The sequence below is a fragment of the Vanessa tameamea genome, chromosome 7, assembly GCF_037043105.1.
Source record: "Vanessa tameamea isolate UH-Manoa-2023 chromosome 7, ilVanTame1 primary haplotype, whole genome shotgun sequence".
NCBI lineage: Eukaryota > Metazoa > Arthropoda > Insecta > Lepidoptera > Nymphalidae > Vanessa > Vanessa tameamea.
Window position 1 is genome coordinate 7,643,374 of NC_087315.1, and position 23,186 is coordinate 7,666,559.

The 23,186-nt window shown below is 29.7% G+C and overlaps 2 protein-coding genes across 4 annotated transcripts in view; one reads left to right on the top strand and one right to left on the bottom strand.

The window, feature by feature from the left end:
- The window catches only part of LOC113401191 (short neuropeptide F), a 34,532-nt gene extending 15,156 nt beyond the window's left edge, over window positions 1-19,376 (bottom strand). Inside the window, exon 1 of the mRNA XM_026641004.2 lies at window positions 19,244-19,376. The gene's annotated coding sequence lies outside the window, so the exon portion shown is untranslated. The remainder of the gene's footprint in view (window positions 1-19,243) is intronic.
- The window catches only part of LOC113401338 (probable E3 ubiquitin-protein ligase HERC4), a 333,429-nt gene that overhangs the window by 59,027 nt on the left and 251,216 nt on the right, over window positions 1-23,186 (top strand). The window lies entirely within an intron of this gene.

Below are 23,186 nucleotides of genomic sequence, written 5' to 3' on the forward strand. Positions count from 1 at the left end.
AAATGAAATTTATCATAATAATATACCATCATGACATATTAGATCGGTTAAACGAAAATATTTTTGATTTAGCTTAACATATTCAAATCCACAATATTCTTTGATTAATACCTCAGGGGTAACGTTAGTCCTCTTAGGAGTGATTTTGGGTATAGTAATTCAAATGAGGGTTTCGTTAATGTAATTTATGGGCTCGTTTAGTTCATTTCATTAAACGTTTTCGACATTGCCAATAAGTTTTTGACGTTAAATTCTAACAAATTAAATTTACTTGTTCCCAATATAACCCAGTTCGTGTAAAAATAAAAATAAAAAAATCACGTTGATTTGATATTGCTTCATTTCTTTTTTTGATATAGATTAATTATTAACAGTCTGTTGATAGAGGCCAATGGCCTTATCTCTTGTTCGATAGATACTCACTGTCTCGGAGGCTTACAGTTACTTCGTTGCCTCACATTATCGTTCGTCGAAACACAAAAAGAATTTTCCAAATCGGTATATAAATTACGGAGTCTTTGGTAACTAATATGAAGAAAAAAGAATAAAACCGAACCGAATTAATAACCCCTTCTTTTAGTTGGTTAAAAATACAAGTATTTACAGATTAATAAAAAACACAACAGTTAGCCTTGATAAATTAGGAACACTTTACAATGTTTGGATCTCACGACCTACTAGTCTTATACCGTGATAGTATATAACTTCATTTAGAAAATAACATCAAACTTAATTTTCTGAAAAGGTATAGAAATAAAATTCACAAGCTCATTAAAATTGGACTCTTTTCCTGTTCGCATCCGGCAGACCGCTTGTTACGACTTATGAATAATCCATACACAAAGTTTTTATTTTATTGTACCCTTTTTTAACTTTCGGTCATCTATACATTAAACTAATTCAGCCTTTCAATAATAAACACGTCGTATGTAAATATATGCGAAATTATGTAACGAGTTGTCAAAAAAGTTCTTCAAAACCGTAAAAGTAATATTCGAAATTTGGGATTTTGCAATTTGTCTAAAGTTAATTACGTTGTTAAACTTTGTTAGTTGCATTTCTGAATTTTTTTCCGACGCCTTTCATTAACGAGATATCCTGTCACCATACTTTTTTAAAATAAAAAAAGTGTATAGTTGTTTAACTTTGTAACAAGTTAAATTGTTTGTTTTCGTTATATTTCTTTATGTTTGCAAGTTGTTTTTAAAACAAAACGTCAACAGAAGCGTAAAAAGAATATTCAAACTTAATTATATGGCTATAATTGTTAGTTTGACAACAATTTAATTACTCAAAAACCCTTATGTTATATAAATGATTTACTAACGAAGCTTATTGTAATGATTAGTTTCTCAAATATCTTGTCCATGTTGCTTCGAGGCTCGTCCATAGGCCGAACATTTGCCGAAGTAACTATGCCAGCACGTTACGTTACAAGCCGACCTTTTTATCTCCACTGATATTTTGTCCGTGCCTTTAGTGTTTTTCATTTGATTTATTTTTGTGTGCTTGTATATTTAAATGGCCTGCGCTTGTAAAAGCACAAGCAGCAATGTGTGGGTATTAGTTGGGAGAGTGTAAAAGCGTTCTTCAAGTTACGTGGTTAAGGATGGAGTAGAAGAGGATCGATTGAATATTGATCTTCTGAGATCAATAGCAAACAAAAAAGTTTTTAGAGAATGGCCTAGCACTCAGCCCAGAGTCCATTGAAGCTTATAGAATGTACAAGCGTATATACCGTATGATAAAAAGAAAGGTTTTTCAAGTGTTTCAATAATCATGAACAATTGTGAAGAAAATGCCTTGATATTATTTGCATGCCAAATGTAACCTTTATATCGAATTTATATTTCATTGAATGTTGTAAAAAATAAAAGTTGTCGCTCTCAAACAAACTTTCCTGTTCTGGATATTAAACATTCTTTAATTACTGAAACTTAGTCTGTGATACACATTTTTTCTTACGTCTATGTTAATAACCAATACGACGAGAACATATCTGCTAGTAAAGAGTCTGATTAAACCTTAGGCGATAACCGCAGATTAAAGCAGAAACGTGGGGCCGCATAAATTGTTATGAGGCTAGTAAGAGCCAGGCTACGAATGTTTGCGGTTGAATTCGCTTCCGTAGCTTGATCTCTCCGTGGCCGACATAAACATGTTCATATCAACAGTACGGTACAGTATGTTACGTTTGTAATAACAACATAACCTATATTTTCATATCTAGTATCTATAAAATAAATACGCAAACATTACATTTGTGTCTTCTTAAATATGTGAAAAACAGACTTACAGATATAAAAGCGTAGATGTAACTCGCAATTACATTGGATATCTTCAATTACATTTATTTATATTTTTGTATATTTTTTTATATGATGTAATATAATCAAAGCTCATCAAAAATATTATGTAATGTTGTTCCGATAAAGTTGTATTAATTATTGTTTTTTTTTAGTTACATGATATAAAAATATCTAAAAAATTTGTTAAATAAACTTACATAATGTGACTAAGTGGAATTAATAAAGAACATTAATCTTCTACCCTAAACGTAAGATTGCGTGTAAGCGCTGCTACCTGAGCAAGCGCTATTAAATTTTCAATAGCCTAATTTGTGTTTTAAATTAATTCGTGCTTGGTGGTAAAGGATAACATCTCACGATGTGATGGAAACCTGCATATGTCAGACGAATATCTGAAAAAAAATTATGCACCACCACCACCACATACCACATGTATTAGATCAGCATAATGTAATAAGGTCAGAGAACCTTATGTCAATACACAGGTTATTTCTTTATTTTTACATAATTTGTATAAGAGCTTATATATGAGTTTATTTAATTTTAAAGCAAAACCTTTTTCAAATATTCCTAATAATTTTATATAAAATTTTAAATCATAAAGTACATAGATACGCTTTAAACTTTACACGAGATCATAAGCGAATTTGTGAGACGCCATGTCAATCGAAAGTTGAAGACTTCATGCAAGACCGTGCATACTTGAACGGAATTACTTATTTAATTATATCACAAGTCTGAACTCTAAATGTTGAAAGTATAATGAATATAGTTATATATTTGCATACTATACATCACTCAAAGAAGAGAGATCACATCAGTGCATTACGATGAAACAAACGAAAAATAATACGGTGGTCTTTTCACCTAAAGCGTCCTTCGCAATTGGTCTTTGGTGACATTTAAACTTGAAAAATAATATATTTAACTTCAAGTTAAACAATATTATAGTTATATTCACAAACATATCATAAAATTTCATTCGTATTGACTAATAATAAATACATAAAGATGTATATTCTGTATTATAATATTTATAAATTATTCACTCTATTGTAGGGCTCTTTTTTTCTAGGTCTATAAAAGTCTTCCGCGTGTCCATGAAACTGGTTTTAACATTAAATATAATATAATATATATTACTAAATTAAAATGGCTATAACCAATTACAGTAGGAAGATATTTTACTACATTTATTATTACATCGTTCACTTAATTAATTTAAGATATTTAAAATGAATATCATTCACTACTTACCGATACCAATCATATTTTAAACAACAATTTCAAATTGATTACACATCGCGTAAATCGTATTATTTGGGTCAGTGGAAGACCTTCTTAATATCATTATAGCAAAATCAATTTATAGGTACAGCATCTTAAAGAGATTACAGCATTAATAAGGTTCACGTACCTTATACGTATACATCTACATACGTATGTACACTCTACAGGTATTTACGTCATAATGGTTTTGACATATTAGGTAAACTCATATTCATCCTTAACGCTTCTTCCAGAATGATTGCGTTTTTTTAAATTATATTATTAATTTAATTATAATATTAATTATATTGTTAATTTAAATTATTAAGATACTAGCTGTTACCCGCGGCTTCGCTTGCGTAGAATATGAATATATTTACAAATTAACTTAAAATATTACGTAAATTTAAGACCTCTTTGTATACCACATTGGTGTGTATTTCAGCCCTTAGGGTAGAATATCCAGAAACGCTTAAATGCGTATCAAATCATTTTTAATCGGTAGCCAAAAAATGAAATGTCATGCTTTTAACTTCAAAATGTCGGATTTCCAGACTAACCTGTATACGAAATGTCAACCCCTATTTCTCCCCTTAGGCGTAAAATATCCAGAAACGCTTAAATACGTTTCTACTCATTTTTAATCAGTATCCCAAAAATAAAATTTCATGTTATTGATTTAAAAAAATGACGGACTTCCATAAAAACTTTCATCCCTTATTTAACCCCCTCATAGGTAGGATATCAAGAAACGCTTAAATATATATCTACTCATTTTTAATCAGTAGCCCATAAATAAATTTTCGTGCTTCTAACTTCAAAAATTACGGACTTCCATACAAACGTTTAACCCCTATTTCACCCCTTTTGGGGTAGAATTTCCAAAATTCGCTCCTTAGTGGGTGTCATGACATGTTAGTTTATAAGTATACAGACTAAAATATAAGTTTTATGCTTCTAGTCCTAAAAATGAGAATACTTTCAATAACTTACGACCTTTCATTCCCCTTTTCAACCCCTTACAGCACTTTCCAAATAAAAAGTAGCCTATGTCCTTTCTCAGGCTCTAGACTATTTGTGTGCCAAATTTCATTTATATCGGTCCAGTAGTTTTGACGTGAAAGCGAGACAGACAGACAGAGTTACTTTCGCATTTATTATTATGGAAGTATGGATTTTTTGCATTAGTACTTTATAATTAAAAAAAAAAAAACACTATTTTAACTCCAATACCTTTGAGATATGAAACTACTTTTTTAGATTTTGAAGTCTTGACGTTATAGAAAAGTCACAAGCGGTACGGCATGTAATAGATAGGTCTTAACAGCATATACATAGTGCTCTCACAACAGTGAATAGAGCCATTGTGCGCTCCGTACAAGTGTTTACTGAGCGGGCCTTAGCTAAACATTCATAATAGCACACTTCAACTTTCTTTCCAACCCATTGTTCTCTTTTGCCCTATTGCAAACGAACCTTACAATATGACCACAATTTGAAAATACTTAGGTTTTTACGTAGGAATTACGATGGCGAATTATTTGACTTTATAAGTTTAATAAAGAAGGCTTTGATGATTCATAGGAAGGAATTACCACGGAATTACTTTGAATGGACTCCTAGTTGACCAACAATTTTAATCAATCTTTTCTCTTAAGTCTTTCATTTCGTAGAAAAAAACTTGGAAATAATTCCTTTTCTCCAAGCAACTAAGTCCTTCAGCTTTAACTTATTGTCAATCCTTTCCTTTTTATATTTGCTATTAAAGTGCCTCATCCATCAGCTCGGCTAACATAATTTCTTTTATTTAACGATTTTTTAAATTTTACTATTTAAATTCTATTATTATGGCATGAAAAGAAAGCTAAGAAAATTAAGAGGCGTTTTAATATGTATACAATTACCATTCACCAACACATACATATAGATATATAATATCACGGTCTAAATAAAATTCATGATATGGACGTAGAGTTCACTTATAACTTAGATTTTATAAGTTTCTCTACAACTTTCAATAACATTCCCTTCGACTTTATAAAAATATAATAATACAAAAAAATCATACACCTTTTTCTTCTACTTAAACTTTTTACCGTTCAAAGTTAGAAAATTTATATAGTAAGTTTTTTACTCCATTTTTATGCAAAAAAAATAAATTTGCTAATCATATCTATAACATTGATAAAAGTTTAAATTTTGGCTGTAAATTTTATTACTTAATGATGTTAAAAAAAAAATTCATCAAAAATACAATTTCCAATGCATTTATATTACGATATATGTTATAAATAATTTATATATGTTTATATTAAGAGGCTGGTTTCGTGTTTGTGTTTAAATAAGATTATATTAAGAGCAACAATACGATTCACGAAATATTTCAACGATATTAATATTATGAACTATGTACCACTGTTACAATACGTTTAATTTACAATTTTATTTCAATTATTAATTATTTAAAATTGTTACGTATAATATGCGATGATATATTATAACCATGTTTCGTAGCAAATTAACATAATTTGAAATAAACTTGATTGAGGCTTTTCATACTGCAACGAATTTATTTGCATTTAAAAAGAAACGCTGTAATTACGTCTTCTTTGATGAATAGATTCTAAAGAAATTAATCATCAAGAAAAAAAATCTAGTTTTTTAATTTAACACGCAACAATTTAAAACTGTGATTTGTTGAATAACACATTTTTTAAATAAAAATATAACGACCGTTTTCATTCAAAATACGTTTTAATAAATCAAATAGTTTGTAATAAGTCACAATTTCACAAATTATATTTGGCGGTATTTCAGTTTTTTTAATTATTTTATTATTCAATCGATTAAATCTCGGAGGTAGTCCCATGTCAAATTGAAAATTAATCTACCCTATAAGTGTAAATTGATCAGTTGCGTTAAGTGTAATTCATCACGTGTTCTGCGTATGTCTAGCGTAAAGCAAAATATGGGTAATATTTAATAAAAAACTTTAATATTTAATTTACATATAAAAGTGGTATGCACGCAGGTAAATGGAAGCTTTTATTAACATTAATTTTATCTACGAAGGAAGTTCAAAATTTTGCCCTATATAATGCTGTCTTAAAGAGTTTTCCAAGTAAATTTCAATTTTCAGTCGAAAATATTTGTTTAGTAATCAGAGCCTTGACTTCGAAAGAGACGCAACTTAAACGTCTCATTTAAAATGTTCGACAAATTTAAATAATATTAGATTTGTGCTACAGATATATATTTCAATACTATCATATTACATTTCTCGGTGTAATTGAAAAAATAATGAAAAGAAAAATATATATTTTAGATACATACTGTGGGCGTTAAACAAATTTGGTTTCGTCTTTCCTGCCTTAGATCAATCTACATTTTTTTCAATTTCTTTTATTATTGTTATTTTTGATGCTGGCACGTAATTGGAAGTTTCTAAGGCGTTATAGTTTGAAATAAATTAATAATTGCATACTGACATTTAATTGTGAAAACGAAATTAAAACAAAATAGAACACTTTCCCTTTAACCATTCAATGTCTATACTTAATTAACCGAGCGAGTTACGTGTGAACTCCTTGACTAGCTCTACACGGGCCAATTTATCGAAATAGCAACGTTTTATGGGTACGTGCGTTTTATTGTTTCGATTATCTTTGCTTTGTATGTACATAGTTCTGAGAAGATTTCATTACGTGGCCATAGAACCTGATTGTGAGGTTAACAGCTTTTTTAAATATTTCTTTATGTAACGGGGGAGTACAACATGAAATGTGAATAAAACTTATACTATTCGTAAAATAGATATATCCAAAGTGAAATTTTTGCTTAATTCCTAATATGATATGATGACGTCAATATCTTTTCCTTAATACCATAAAATGAAATAGTATCGATTGTATTCGTAAGATTAAACTCTGGGTTATAGTTATTTATTTCAAACTTTGACATGTAAACTTAACTAGTTGTCAGAAAAATAATTTATATAAAGATATACAGAATTAAATAAGTCCAAAATATATGGGTTGAATGAAGTTTGCCTTGTTACAGAAATTGTATTATTAAATTGTCCTTCTCGGCCAAATTGGTATAAAATGAAACAGCTAGTGAAAATTTTAATACACACGCATTTTAATTGGTAACGAATATTTTATCCTTTTAATTTTACACACCGAGCTCATGCGTTAAAGTAAAGAGAGTTATATTTTTGATATCTTTATTAATTCATTATTATTTTCACAAACGAGTACTAATATTTTATTATTTTCGACACCTACCACATTTTTGATGTGAAACATTTATTTGCGCACTTAAGAGATAGATCCTCACAAATAAAATGTTTTGACACGTTTTTCTCTCATATTTAATGGTTTGATTAATCATCATCAGACAATCGTCACCGAATACTAGACATAAGCCTTCCTCAAAGTGCACCAAAGCTCCCGGTTCTCCGTCTTCCACATTCAGTCGGGTCCATTTTTGTCATATCATTGGTCCACCTGACTGGAAGGCACCGTATATTTCAATGCCGATCCGTAGTCTCCTCATTAATTACTAATCTGCACCAACGGCCAACGTTCCATTAACATACTTGACCTACCTCTTCGATTTGCTAGCTATGTCGGCAACTTTGATTCTTTTGTTTTTTTATGTGTTAGGTGGGAAACGAGCAGGAGGCTCACCTGATGGAAAGTGACTACCACCGGCCATGGACATCTGCAACACCGGGGGGCTTGCAGGTTCGTTGCCGGCCTTTCAGGAAAGAGTACGCTCTTTTCTTGAATGTTCCCAAGTCGTATCATGGTACCACAGAGTGGTTGTGCGAGGCAGAAAATGTCTTAAAAATTGCGCTGTTGTGGATTTTCGGACATCTAGGTGGTGCGGGTGATATTTGGAATTTTGACGAGATGTCCGAAGGTGAAATTCAGCAACCGGGATTAATCCGAACAATTCCAGCTCGTGGTACAAAGGAATGTTCCAATTTGTACCCGGGGTAAGAGAGAAAAGTCGTATCGGCAGGAGAGGATATCTGGGTCTCGGTAAGAAAGAGCAAGGCCGGCTTCGCCGTCTCAAGGTGATTTCAGTATGTCAATATATCCCCAAATCGATGTGACATATCTACAGTCCCTCGACTAATCCAGTTATCGACATTATCGAAGAATTTTTGTGAAATCGTAAGCATTACAAAGCGATAGATTAGTAGATTTTCGCAATCTGCCGAACTGTAGGATTTGGTCCATACTTCTTGCATACTAGTTCCACCTCAATTCTGCTCAATGCTGCGCTAAATGACGGAATGGAACGGTTTACCTTGCAGAATGACGGAATTACTAGCTAACTGGCTTCTCAGGAATCCAAATAACTAATAATAGTGGTTTATATCTTTTATAAAACCATATAAAAGTCATATCGTGTCACATTATAAATATAATAAAATAATTTGACATTACAATAATAGTCGCCAGTTTTATCTACTCTTATTTGTTTCAATATATTTCGACATACTAATCTATCCTTGGCAATATCTTTCACAATTTATTATATACATAGGTAATATTATATAATATTCCGTTTTCGGAACGCTGTTTTAAATGAAACTTTATTTTGCAGTTATCTTGCATTTTTCTCATTTATTATCCAACATTACTAATGAGCGGCGCATGTACGTCAGTGCCATTATTTTAAGCACAAAGTGCAATTATTAAGTCATACGAAAATGTACCTCTATTTTCTTGACAGAGTGGACCTAATTATATATATTTGAGCCTTTTGAGCGAAGATATTTTGCGAAGACTTAAATAAAATTAAAAATAATAAAGAACACGTGACAATTGATTATTATTTAATTAACAAAGTTGTCCGTATTTGCAACTTATCATGTGTACTAAGGACGCGTAAATTTTAGTAAGTTGAATTACAACTATTTAAAAGTATTAACATTCCTATTTGATATATTCTGTTCATGAACCAATTAATTCACAAAGAACGAAAATTTACAAATAGAGAACCAATTTGAATTAAATTGTTTTTGTTGATAAAGGAAACTCGGTCAGAAAAGTTAGGCCTTTAAATTTTCCACAAGTCACGTTACGACCTTTTATAATACATCCTCGATGATATTGAATAAACAGAGAGCGTTGTCTAATAAGTCAGCATCGTCACGAAGTTCACTGGAGAAAGTTATGCAGACAATAATAAATTATGAATGGTTGCGTATATTAGCGCAATTATTTATAGAGTACCTACTTAACAAATATTAATCTAAATATATTTTAATACAAGCGGCGAATTGGGTTTCGGAGTTTTTTGAAAGAGTTAGTGCAAATTAATTTAAAATCTACTCATTGGATATTCACACTTTAGTGCTAACATTTAATTTATCGAATTTATTACAATTTAACGAGTAAAATATATATATTATACCATAACGAATGAAAACGTGATTAGTGCCTTGTATATAAGATACACATCATACAATGACAGCAGATGAAAGCCGCATGGCTGACATGCAATCCATTCAGAACTACCACAAATCGATCACTGGCTCGCCTCACAACAGCCTCACAATGACATTCAACAGATGTAACTTAAATTACGTTTAATATGGACATCATTCTGTGCTTGGTCTTTACTGTGCCTATTTTATCGGGTCATTGTAATATTTTTCAGATGACCGTATTAAGTTTTACTGCAATAATTATTTTTGGTTAACTTCAAAATTTTTATTATCTTAATCATTCCTCTTCTAGTAATAGCTTGTTATTGTTAATGTACTTTATTGTACATCACAAACATAAAATTCAGAAATTGGACAAAACACAAAAAAATATAATAAAACAAAATTAGAAATAATACTCCTAACAAAAATATAAACAATTATTTTATGTGTTGTACAATGGGCAGACTTATCGCTAATTAGCCATCTCTTCCAGACAACCCAATCTGAGCCAGATTTTTTAAAATCATCTGGGTAGGCGAGGCAGATATAACTTTATATACAAATATTTACTAATACTTATACTTAATACATATATAAATATATATATGGTTATCTACTATACTTTTATTTTTAATGGAAGGACATTCCATAACTTTATAACCTGCACAGTAAACGAGTTGTTTAGAAATTTTGTTTTGTGCACATGCATTTTGAGAGTAAGGTACCGTTTCGATCTTAATAAAGAAGGGTCCCCAAGAAATTCAAATATTTTCTTTAAATACGTAGGAAAACGTAAAATAACGTAAAATAGCGCACAGTACAGAAGGGAAAGAATATGCAGGTTCCGGCGAATACGTATAGGAAGCCACTTGAGTCTTGAATATGAATCAAATAGCAATATTTTGAAGTCGCTCAATTGGTCGCTTGTTCAGTTGGTGCTCAGTCAGATCAGGATCTGCGTAATCTAGAATTGATAAAAGGAGAGAGTTTACTAGCATAATTTTTGTAGGAATTGGAAGTACAGATTGAAGACTTGGATAATGTCTGGTCAATATACACACCAAGATCTTTATTGGAGTAGTAGGGTATTTTAGTACCTCTGTATTCAACAGGTGGTAAATTTAATAAATCTACCTTCAAGGTCATACCTGGGCTGCCAATTATGATAACCTGCGATTTACTTGGGTTGATGTTAAGACCGTATAGCTTACTTCACTCAGAGATTGAGACAAATCATTAATAGCATCAATCGTTGCAGGAATATCTTTAAGTGTTGCATGGCGATAAATCTGGATATCGTCGCCATACATGTGGTAGAGAGAAGAAATGCTTAAAGTGATAGAATTAATGAAAATTGCAAAGAGTAAAGGAGATAAGATGCTACCTTGAGGTACACCAGTCTGAACATCACACCATGAGGAGAAAGTATCTTTAAGTTGAATACGATGTCTCCTCTTAAGTTAACTTTGAAATTAATCTACCACTGATGGAGATATGTTAATAAAACCTAGCAAACTCAAAAGGATGTCATGATCAACGCATTTAAATGCGTTGCTAAAATCCAAAAGAATAAAAATTGTGAGTTGTTTATTATCCATGGCTGCATGAATGTTATCAATAACCTTAACCAGAGCTGAGACCGTACTATGACCTGCGTGGAAGCCAGATTGGATAGGGGTGAGAATGGAGTGATTGTTGAGGGGTGTTCATAATTGTCTCCTAAATGATTTACTTGGTTAGTATAACATTTTCATTCTACTAAGAATAACATACTTGCCAAAAATAATAAACTTTTCTAAAGAGTTTATCTTGATTGAAGTAATAATACGGAACAATAAAAATATTTTTTCAAATAATTCTATGGCACTGGCTTGCAACAATTTTGTAATCGTATAAAAACCTAATTTTAAATTACTCTTCATATTTAAATCCAGTTGCTATGTTATTATTTTTCAATATATTTATTTAAGTTGATTATTCAAATTTCTTAAATGATCTTACATTAAATAAAATATAATACTGTTGAATATACAATGCCTAAACAAGGCGACACATTCAACATTAAATATTGTTCTGACTGAGCTTCGGACACAATTGTCATTCTCGACGGAGTCTGATAACTGCGCACAATATATTATAGTACACAAGTGTTTACGCAATACAGGTACTCTTTGAATTATTTTATTCACAGAGTCCGACGGTACGTATTAGTAATCATATATTTGAAACCTAAAAGCAGTCGCAGAACATGATATCGTTTATAAATATATAACCCTAAGACCTTAGAGATATACTGCGGAATACCATAATAATTAACTGCTTTGAGATAAAAAGATAGTACGACTAAAAAGTTAGTAAGTCTACGGTAGTCACTTAAAAAAGGAATACTATTAAACCTTGAAAACGGCTGGTTATATTTCTAGTGTCACGAAATATGTGTGTGTAAAAAAAAACATTACACGGCCATTATAAATGCACAATGTGTAACCTCTGTCAGATTTCGTTATTGTAATTTGCGACCTACAAAAATTAAAGTAAATAATGTAAAATAAAATAAATCGGATTATTTAGTTTTTTGGTATTAGTAACTATAAATCTAAATTTTTGATATGTGTAATCTTAATCCTCCAACTACGATCAAATCAAAAGAATAACAACATTAAAAAGTTGCCAACATTTTGACTGATTAAATCTGTTCAAACGAGTTTAGAAATTAAAACTTTATTTCTTAGAGAAAATTAAGGACAGGCTTCTTTATAAAAGTCACAGTAAAATATGGTACATATTTGTGAATAATCTACATCATTTTATAGGGAATGAAATTTCATAAACGTTATACTAAAAGTGATCAGAAAAATAATCGGGCCATTTAGATATTATTATTAAGTTGTAATGACAAAAAAGTTTTATGTTTTTTACTTACTATATTGTCACTTTGCGCAAATGAGAAATATCCTAGCTACTCGTCCCAGCTTTGTACGGCTAGATTAACGGTCTATTTGAAATATTTAAATTGAATAATGGATATACAAAAAGTATTCTTGTTTTTTTGATGCATAAACAATTTAGGAACGCATAAATTGTTCAAGAAGATTCTATGAATTTAATTTATTTTAATAAACTACGGCAAAAAATATTAGTTTTAAAAATGCTAATAATTTATTTTAATAAATCATAGTTAATATACACTAATTGGAAAAGTTTGAATTGCAGCCAGTTTATTTTAGGAATACAATTTTTTAGTATTTTCCCGATATTTATATATTTATAAATCTAGCGTCGCTCCGGTTCAGAGAATTACATATAATTTAATATACTCGAATAGTGGATTCAAATAACATAAAATATTTAATATTTATATTAAAGTAGAAGGTTTCTAAGTGCATATTCAGATGCAGTGGGACCATGTACGTCACTGAAACAGTAAAATAAGTTTATGACCGTCCAGTTGGAGACAAAACGCATAATTTACTCATAAAACTGTCGTTTATTATCAATAACAAGATCCCTTTACTTAAGTAAATTCCAGATTTTAGTCTTGATTTTAAATTATATTATTTAATGCGAAACTACGAGAGCTCCTTACTAATAATAATAATTAACATGATATAAAATCGTTCACCAGTAAACACTTACTATTGTAAAATGTGTAAAAATGTACTAAAAATAATTTAGGTAACTCTATATTTTTTGAGAAAATACTTAAAATGTTTATTATATATTTTGGAACGGCGTATTTTCACTCAATCATATGTATGTTTAACAATTTTTCATACTGATAATATATAGAGAAAGATCAAAGTCACAGCATTATTTTCAATGTGACACGATCTTTACACAGTCTTTCTAGAATGTAAAAGGTCAATTAAGATCCATTTAGTTTATTAGACCGTGAACGAAAATAATGGGAAGGTAAACTATGTTAATACATCTATATTAAACATACAAACTTAAACTTCAAAATAGTGTTACTTTCAAGTATACAAATTATAATAATATTAATATATGAGAATTTCGAATTAAGTAAGTCCAGCTTAGACTTACAGGAGTGAAGTGTTATGATAAGACAACAAGCTTTGCTTGAGCTTCCTGTTTACATTATTATAGTGCTCAGGATAGTGTCTGAATTAAACCTCAATTCAAGCTTATTTTATTGGCTAAAATACTAAAATTTTATTTTTTAAATCATATTTTAGTTAAAAATATACCCCTTAAATTATGAAACATGTAATTAAATCGTATTTGATTATTTAAAATTTTGCACGTCCCTTATTTGATTCGTGAAAGAGCCACAATCTGCGAGATAACGCGCTTAGCCTTAAATGAAATCTGTTATGAGAAATCAAATTTTCATCGTTAGTCGTGTTGTCGCGAACGTAGTATTTTATACATAAAGTATGTGTTCTATTTATAATTTATTACAATTTATTATATTATATATTTTAAAAATGTTTAATATGATGTATATTTATATAAAAGCTTCATTTTAACAGTTTATTTATGGTACACGCAAAGTATATTTGGTGGTAGGGCTTTGTGCACGTCCATCTGATTAGGTACTACCCACTCATCAGATATTTTTCTGCCAAACAGTAGTACTGTACTCAGTATTGCCGTGTTTCGGTTGGAAGGATGAGTGAGTCAGTATAACTATAGGCACAAACATCTTAGTTTCCAAGGTTGGTGGCACATTGGCGATGTAAGGAATGGATAATATTCCTTCAAGAAATATAATAGAAATATAATAGTGGTGACCACTTACCATCAATTGGTCCATTTGCTCATCCGCCTACTCATACAAAAAAAAGAATAAAAGTTACACACAGTAACATTTTATGTCAATATGGATGAACTTTATTTTACTTCTGTTTCAGTAAATCTAATACTTGTCCCGGAGTGTGATATTATTATTATTAATAATTTCCACCAAACCAATAAATTATATACAATAAATAAAATACGAGATGCTTTAAACGTTAATTCATAAAATCACTTCATTGAGCAATTGATAAACATAGGTCTGTTTAATGTACACAAGGCTAAAAGTAATGCTACGCCGTAGGCTCGTAGGCGCTCGACTTTTAACGCAGCTACAAGTTTATATTTGATAACAATATAAGATTATTTTGATTAATTAAAAATCTTTTTCACTTATAAGAGTTAAAAATAATTATAATTCAAATAAAATTTTAAAATAAAAAATCAACTTAGTTTTATATAATGATTTATTTTTATGATATACATCAATAATAAAAGAAGAACATTTATTAAGTATTTATCATATTAATAAATATATTTCAATTATAAATTTGAACATTGTAGTAAGATCTTTGATAATTATTTAATACATCCGCAGTATTCAGCTTAAATAACTTTAGATCCAGAGGGATCTAATTAGTTGAACCAAACTAACACAAATTTGAACAGAATATATTTTAAATGTAATATGGAGAATATTTCGATTTAGTTAACAGTTTTATGTACATTTTATTTTTATGATTGAAACAAAAGTGTTAAAATAATGAAAGTATTTTTTACTGAAGGTTACGTTATTATTTTATATAATTAACATTATTAGATTATATAATTACCGACTTTATAGACATTAAAACATATTGTGTATGTAATCACAGTAATACTATATTTGTTTATAAAATATTTCTTAGTTAGTTTTCGCAGGATTTAGTTAATTCGCTTCCTACAATGAATAAATTTTCGAATTAGAATTGAAAATTTCCAAAAAAGTTCCCTTATGTTATGCTGTTTTTTGTAGACTTTGATACAAAAATCTGTGATGATCATTTAACACCAATAAGAGACAGCTTATTAAAAAGTATTTAGGAATACCTATTTAAAAAAAAAATACAACAAAACATTCGCCTCAAAATCCATGAATAAATTCGAAAATCCACTATTCGTAGTAATTGTAATAAAAATAGTGGATTGGTTGGTTTAGTTTTGAAAGGTATAATTAAATATGAACATTTAAAAACCGACCAAAATATTCAAAGCCTAAACACAGCAAAGTAATATTATATTAATTTCATTTTAGAAGGAGCAACTACGCTTAGCTTAAAATATTACTTTTATTTTAGACCAGCTAAGCTGGGATAGACTTAACAGAGGTATAAAAATCTTTTATATTGAATGGCAAAGGGTTTTTTAGGCCACGAACACTCTATCGAATCCACCAAATCACTATTGGATTAATGGTTAAGAAATGCATAGAATACAAAACTCAAACATTTTATTTGTATAGATTCATGTGTATTATAATTGCATGCATTTGATTTGATTTGACAATATATTACCGCCTGATCCAATATAAAGAAGTAAAATAAGAATTAAGAATGTACGATTATTGTAATATATAATTTTTTGATAACGAGACATACTTATCTTAATTATGGTAAATTCAGACAAGCGGCTTAAGGGACTCGCATCAGGGATTACTTTTGGGTCAAATTTAATTCGTAAAGCGGAGATTGTTTAAACTAAGTTACGTGTGTGCATACATACATTGTAAGCGGTTAATATTGTTGCACGATAGACTAAGTGATAAGTTAATATTTTCCGGAGAAATGACTATTTCATTGTTGAACTATGATTTCATGTTATAAAGTATGTTGTGACTGACAGGCATCAAAATGTACTTTTTTCTTATTCGTTAGTAATTAAAAAAGAAGAAAATATACTGCCTCAAATTGCTGTTTCACAAGTTTATTAAACGAAGTGCAAATTATGTTGCGTAGAACGAACTAGAGACTTAGTAGTAACTATTATTTACTTTGTGGTTACTATAAGGTTATAAATTGTTTACATGCCTCATATTCCTATACATACAGGACTAAAACGGAAAGCAACAACTGTGGCATAAAACACACACATTGAAATATATTCGAAACATAAAATAATCCAAGTAGACATTTGTATATTTGGTTATATAAAATGTAAATAAAATACGTGACGATCCTTGTGGCATTAGATACTCTACGCGGTAGAGTGAATGAATAAAGGTCGGCAACATGATACTAAGTTTCATATATGTGAGAGCAAGTGATCGAGGTTAATTAAGTATAAATTAGCAAGTGAAATAAATTTAAGATCAAAAGAAATAAGACTTAAGTAATAATTAGCTAAATAGACGATGCATTTAATACGCTGCTTTTACGATAAATTAAATGTGGACTTTTAATTAATAAATTCGTCCGAAATTCAAATTAAAGGAACAATATAGTGTGATGTAAAATTTGTCGTTAGGTTGGCTTTGTGCTGTTTAACATAAAACTATACTTCTAAAAAAAATTTCATTAAATTTATTTTTAATTTAAACAAATTAATAAGTTTGACGTGAATAATGTAAAATCGTTCTAATATTATATTATCTGATGATACTAAGTCTATACTTAGTACTCGAGGTAAATATACCACTATGTTCATTAATTATTACTGTTTCAATATTAAGAGGATAGGAATTACTTTTAAATGAATAAACGAAGCCTTCTTACTCATATGTTGCTTATCTTATAAAAATGGTCGAGGATAAGATTGATGAGATTTTGATAAAGGCAATTTCATTTAATATTACTGATTTTACCTTAAAAATCTAACTATGTCTATTATCCAAAATAAATATATTATCTTTGATAATTACATAGTGCGGAATATCATGAAAATATTGACATGATCTTAAGTCTTACATTGATTTCACTATGGTTTTTGTGTTTATTATGACGAGAAAAAATATAAAATAAGTACCGATTTAAACCCAGAGAAAAATTCATTATGATGATGTAAAGCAATATCAATGTCTTAACTTTGCTTAGACTCGACGAGAATAGATGGTTGATGAAACATGATCGTTTGCTTTTATTGCACGCTTTAAAAGATCAAAGTTCATATCTTCATTTAATCGGTTTTATAAGTATCGATAAACATTAAAGGTATTTGATTTATTTAAAAATATTTTTTACGGCAATTTTCAATTACACGATGACGTATATATGTTCGTTGTTTTATATAATCTATATCGAGCTTGTTAATGTCTCATAATAGTGAATTTACAACTTCTCTATTTGCTCAGCGCTTCCCGGAATAAAGCGTAAGTTCGGAAACCACACGGAAACAAGCGTGGTGAGTGACTTCACATCATGAGTGAATGCACATCTCTCTGAACTTATATGGCAAATGTAATAGTTTCGGATATACTTTATTTGTGTATCTGCAATAGTTCATAGCTAAACGTGATTAGTAATCACTGAGAAGAAATACTCAACATGAATACGGTGAAGCAAGCATTTATTTAGTTGTTCAAATTTATAAGCACAAAATTGAATAAATTACGCGACACAAATAGTTTTTTTTCATTTCAAAAGTATTGTTTTTGTGAACTATATACAAGTGTATCGGATTTTATGTAAGCTGAATCAGTTCCCATATGTAATTTCACGTCGGATAACATTAGTATAGAATCATATCGTTTTTTGTATAAAAGATTAATGGGACGAAAGTTATCTTTTCAGTACACATGTATGTATAATGTTTATGCATGAATATTGAATTGAATTGTAAACTGAAACATGTAAATTGAATTTATGTTACTTCCGTATACTTCTATGAGCAAAGATATGCTTATAAAAGTACTCGGAAGTAACATTCTTTTAAAAAATACTAATCGCAATGTGAGAATAAACAATCGGATCGTTTACAAAAACTTTCAAATGGAAAGTTAAAAGTGAATTGAATTTACGGACCTTGCATTATGCACTACAATCTTATTTTACTACTTTGTTCTTTCCTGTTTTTCTAATATCTTTATTATGACAAAATCTCGTAACTAACAAGAAACGTGAATTTCAAAAGAATATTTAAAAATAGATCTCCGTGCAATATATGTTTATATCATAAAATTAATATATAGTTATTAATTTCAAAATCAATTTTAGTTTAACAATGTTAATCATTATACAGATACATATTTGTTCGAAGTTTTTGTCACATGATTCTAATAATACCTGATGGTATAAAGGACGACTGCTTAATGATAATGTATAGATAAAATATTGTTTTTAATTTTCTAGGACTAACACCGTTATTCACGTTATAGTACGGTTTCGTATTTCTATCCCTGTAATTTTCTCGGTATCAACCTCCGATGCTTTTTCATGAATATTTTTTCCGCGCCGTGTAACAAAACTTTTATCAGCTTGGAACTTACCTGCGTGTAGTTGTGGAACGCGGGAAATGTCACTGGGGTAGTAGCAGTGTTACTCGGCCGATATGATCGCACGCTTTCAATAACAAACTTTCCAGGCTTGCACGGCTTATATAGGACAGCGCCCCGCCCATTCCCGCCTCGGGGCGGTCCTGTGTTAACTTAATGTGGTCATTGTTTTCGTAAAAACTTAATATCGCTGTACTTTTTATGTTACTTGTAAGAGTTTTATTATTATTTATTTTACAAATTTCTCCTTATATACCTAAGTGATCTCATTTTAGAATCGCATGTGTTATTTGAAAAGTATGAATTTTGTGAGAAATAGTGTAGCGACTAGAAAAAAATAACCTTAATCTAGTGTCAAATAAACCTTAATTTCTAGAAAATAGCACAGTTATAGTAGCAAGTATTAAGTTTGAGATTCATCTTACGTTTGACGGAGTAAGAAAACATTGCAAGAAAACCTGCATGCTTCGAAAGGATTTGTATGAGATGAGATGGTGAGATATATATCCGATCTGACCTCATAAGTACCATCCACCAGTGATGTTTTAGCTCCAAATTATTAGTAATAGTGGTAAGTTTTGTCGACTTAGAATATTACCAAACCATTGCTAAGTCTCATCATCATCCTCCTGCCCTTATCCCAATTTTACTTGGGGTCGGCACAGCATGTCTTCTTAAATACTTCTCTGTCGGACGTCATCTCACAAGTAACATTCTTTCCAACCATATCGTCTTTCACCCAATCCATCCATCGTTTCTTGGGTCGTCCCCTACCTCTATGTCCATCCACATTCATTCTCAAAACCTTTCTCACAACATGGCCTCATTCCTATAGGTAACCATTGCCAAGTCTACGTCAATTAATTGAAGTTTATAGTTAGTTGTAATTATATTTGAAACAGGTGTATCTATACCATTGCGCAATGCCTAATATATTTATTTATTTGGGAGATACATCATATACTACAGATTTTAGAAATTATTGTTTAAGCGCTATTAATAATTAATTCATTATAGTTTTAATTTTAACAAATAAATAATAAAGATTTTTACGCACAGAATTAGCGCAACTTATAACCAATTTATTTTTATTAACACAAATATATTTTTATTTTATATTTTACCAATAAATATATTTAATACATGATAATAATAATCATACATTTTAAAGAGTTTCTTGTCGGTAATTCTCAGTAAATGAACGTTCTGCACCGGCGATAGATTTACAATCGATTAAATCATTGTAAGAGCTTACTTGAATAAGAATATTCGATAAATAGAGTTTGATTTTATATATAAATGTATTTGATAATGCATTCACATCTATAACTTTAATTCATTTAAAAAAAAATAATTAATACACATTCGAGAATATTTTTGTTATGAAGTACTAAAAAAATATGTTCTAAAATAAATATGCAGTACATCGACCTGATGTATTTCTAAGCGTCGTATCTGATCGAATGTTGAATGATTCCAAAAGCCAATGAGTCAAAGGTTTGTATTTTCAAAGTTCAAACTGAATAACTGAAACGAATTCGTCCTCGTTGAAAGCTCTCAATGTACAAAAATATGAGCTTTGCTGTTTCATTTCAAATTCAAAAAGTTTATTCAACGTGGAAGTATTGCATATATTTGTTGATTTTCGAAAATCTTACACTGATTCGGAAAGAAATAACTCAGACCTGAAAAGAACCAAAAGTAAAAGGAACTACGGGGGGCATTTTTATTAGAAATTTTTGTTTACAATAATAAACTAATATTTTTTCAAATGGCGTGGTTGCTACTGTTTTATTCCCAAGGTATACTATTATTTATGAAATTTTTAATTTAAAGATAAATTTTTAACACATAAACATCTTTGACGCATTTTTTAACATTACTATTTATTTTTTTGTACAGTTTTCTGTTTTATTATAAAAGCATATACATTGTGTCACAAAATAATTACTAACCCTAGTAGTTGGGTAAATATGACCCTTTCACATTGATAGCGGGCACAAACATTTTTAGAAAAAATAATTTATGTTTTTACGAATATACATTACACTATTTAAATAAAGTATACTTTGGCCAGATAATATTCAAATACGCTTTTTCAATATTGTTAGTAGCAAGAAAAGAAAAATAGATTATGTGAAATTAATACATTATCATAATCGCATTTTCATCGATAATGTAAAACGAAATTCTAAGAAAAAATGAAGTATCTTGTTTCTTAAATATATTTTTCAGGGCTTATATCGAATCACAGAAAGTAATTTCTAATCCGATTTTTTTTGTTATATTTAAAAAGTTTGAATGAGATAAAGTAGTTAATAGTTTATTTTTCCTCTTAAACGCAATGGTACTTTCGATCCTTGCCAAGATTTTCAGTATGTTCGTAATTCAAAAATCATCTCTTCAAAATATTATATGGCGCAATTGTCCCAAGGCTCAGTTGTGGGACAATGGGTTATGATGATTGGGTAAAAGTATGGTATCTTTTAAAAGAATCACAAACATTTCTTGGACGTTTGTTTATGCCGGATTAACATAAATATAATATTAATCATCTACGTAGAGTGTAGTCCATAAATAATATTGAATTTTCATAGAAAATGATGAAAAATGTCTGAATAAATAAAAATCAAAATGTTCTGATTTTAATTCCAACCAGTATTGTCTCATTAAAACAATTAAAATTCGAATCTCAGGTAAAGGCAATTTCAAATATTGCCGAGTAAACTCATTATGGTCTTAGGAAAATTTTGATATCGCTTGTCATTAAAGAAAGAGTCATTTCGACACTGTCATTAATCTCTCTTCTTAAATTTATCCTATAATTGTATTTAGGTAAGCTATAAGCGTACAGCACCGTGCACACGAGCGTTTTGCACTGTTTTAACTTATGTTATTTTTAATGTTGGCTTTATGATTTTTCCTTTCACTTTATTACAAAAGTTTTTTTTTTTTATCAAACCACAGTTTGTTTCAAGCGCCGAGTTCTAAGCGCACGATATATGTAATATATGCATATTCCGTACTTAGAAGCGGTAGAACGCGCGTTTTTTAAGCTGAATTCATCATCGCTTCATCACTTGCAACATTCGCAGTCAACTGTTGCGCATCTGAGTATTTATATCAAGAGTTTATCCTGTAACGTTACTTAAAGACGAAAATGACTAGCAATCCTCCAAATTTTAATCTTTCATGTTTAAAAACTTTTTTTTCTTTTATTTTAGGAACCCTTACACAACGCCTTTTTGGAAATATTTTACTGATAGTCTACTGATTTAGAAGATAAAACTGCAGATGTTCTTTTGTTATTCTGATACTAGAAATACCTATTGAAGGCATTTCATGTAATTTCGTAGCGCGTCCGCATCGAACAATTTAACCACAGAGTGGTTATTTAAGCGCTCGTTTGTTTGAGAACAAAGCGTTAAAAAAACTGTGGTTAACGCAATGGCTTTCATTTTCAAGTTAATTTCGCTGAAAGTATAACTTCTATCCGTTATGTTTTGATCAAGAATACGTAAAAACGATGTATGAAATGAAATACTTCGATCAATACTGTAAATATAACTTTATGCGTGTGTTTTATTGGTTGGTTTAATTTTCAAATAACAGGAAGAATTAAATGCTGGTTATGTAGTGAAAAGAATAAATAAACTCAAATAACTTTGTCCGATTTGTGAGAGGGAGGGACACTGAGTCACAAATGCTCATTAATCAAACGTGCCGACAGGCTAGAACGATCATACGATTGTTTACGTAAAAGGCAATTAATAATCGCTTACTGATCATTATATTTGTAAACAATCAAAGATGAATAATTATAACTTACTTAACTGAAAACTTTTGTTAATTATCCTATATATTTCGATTTATTAATTATTAATGTACAAAAAAAACATAACTTAAACATATTCCACATTGATTTATTTATTTAAAT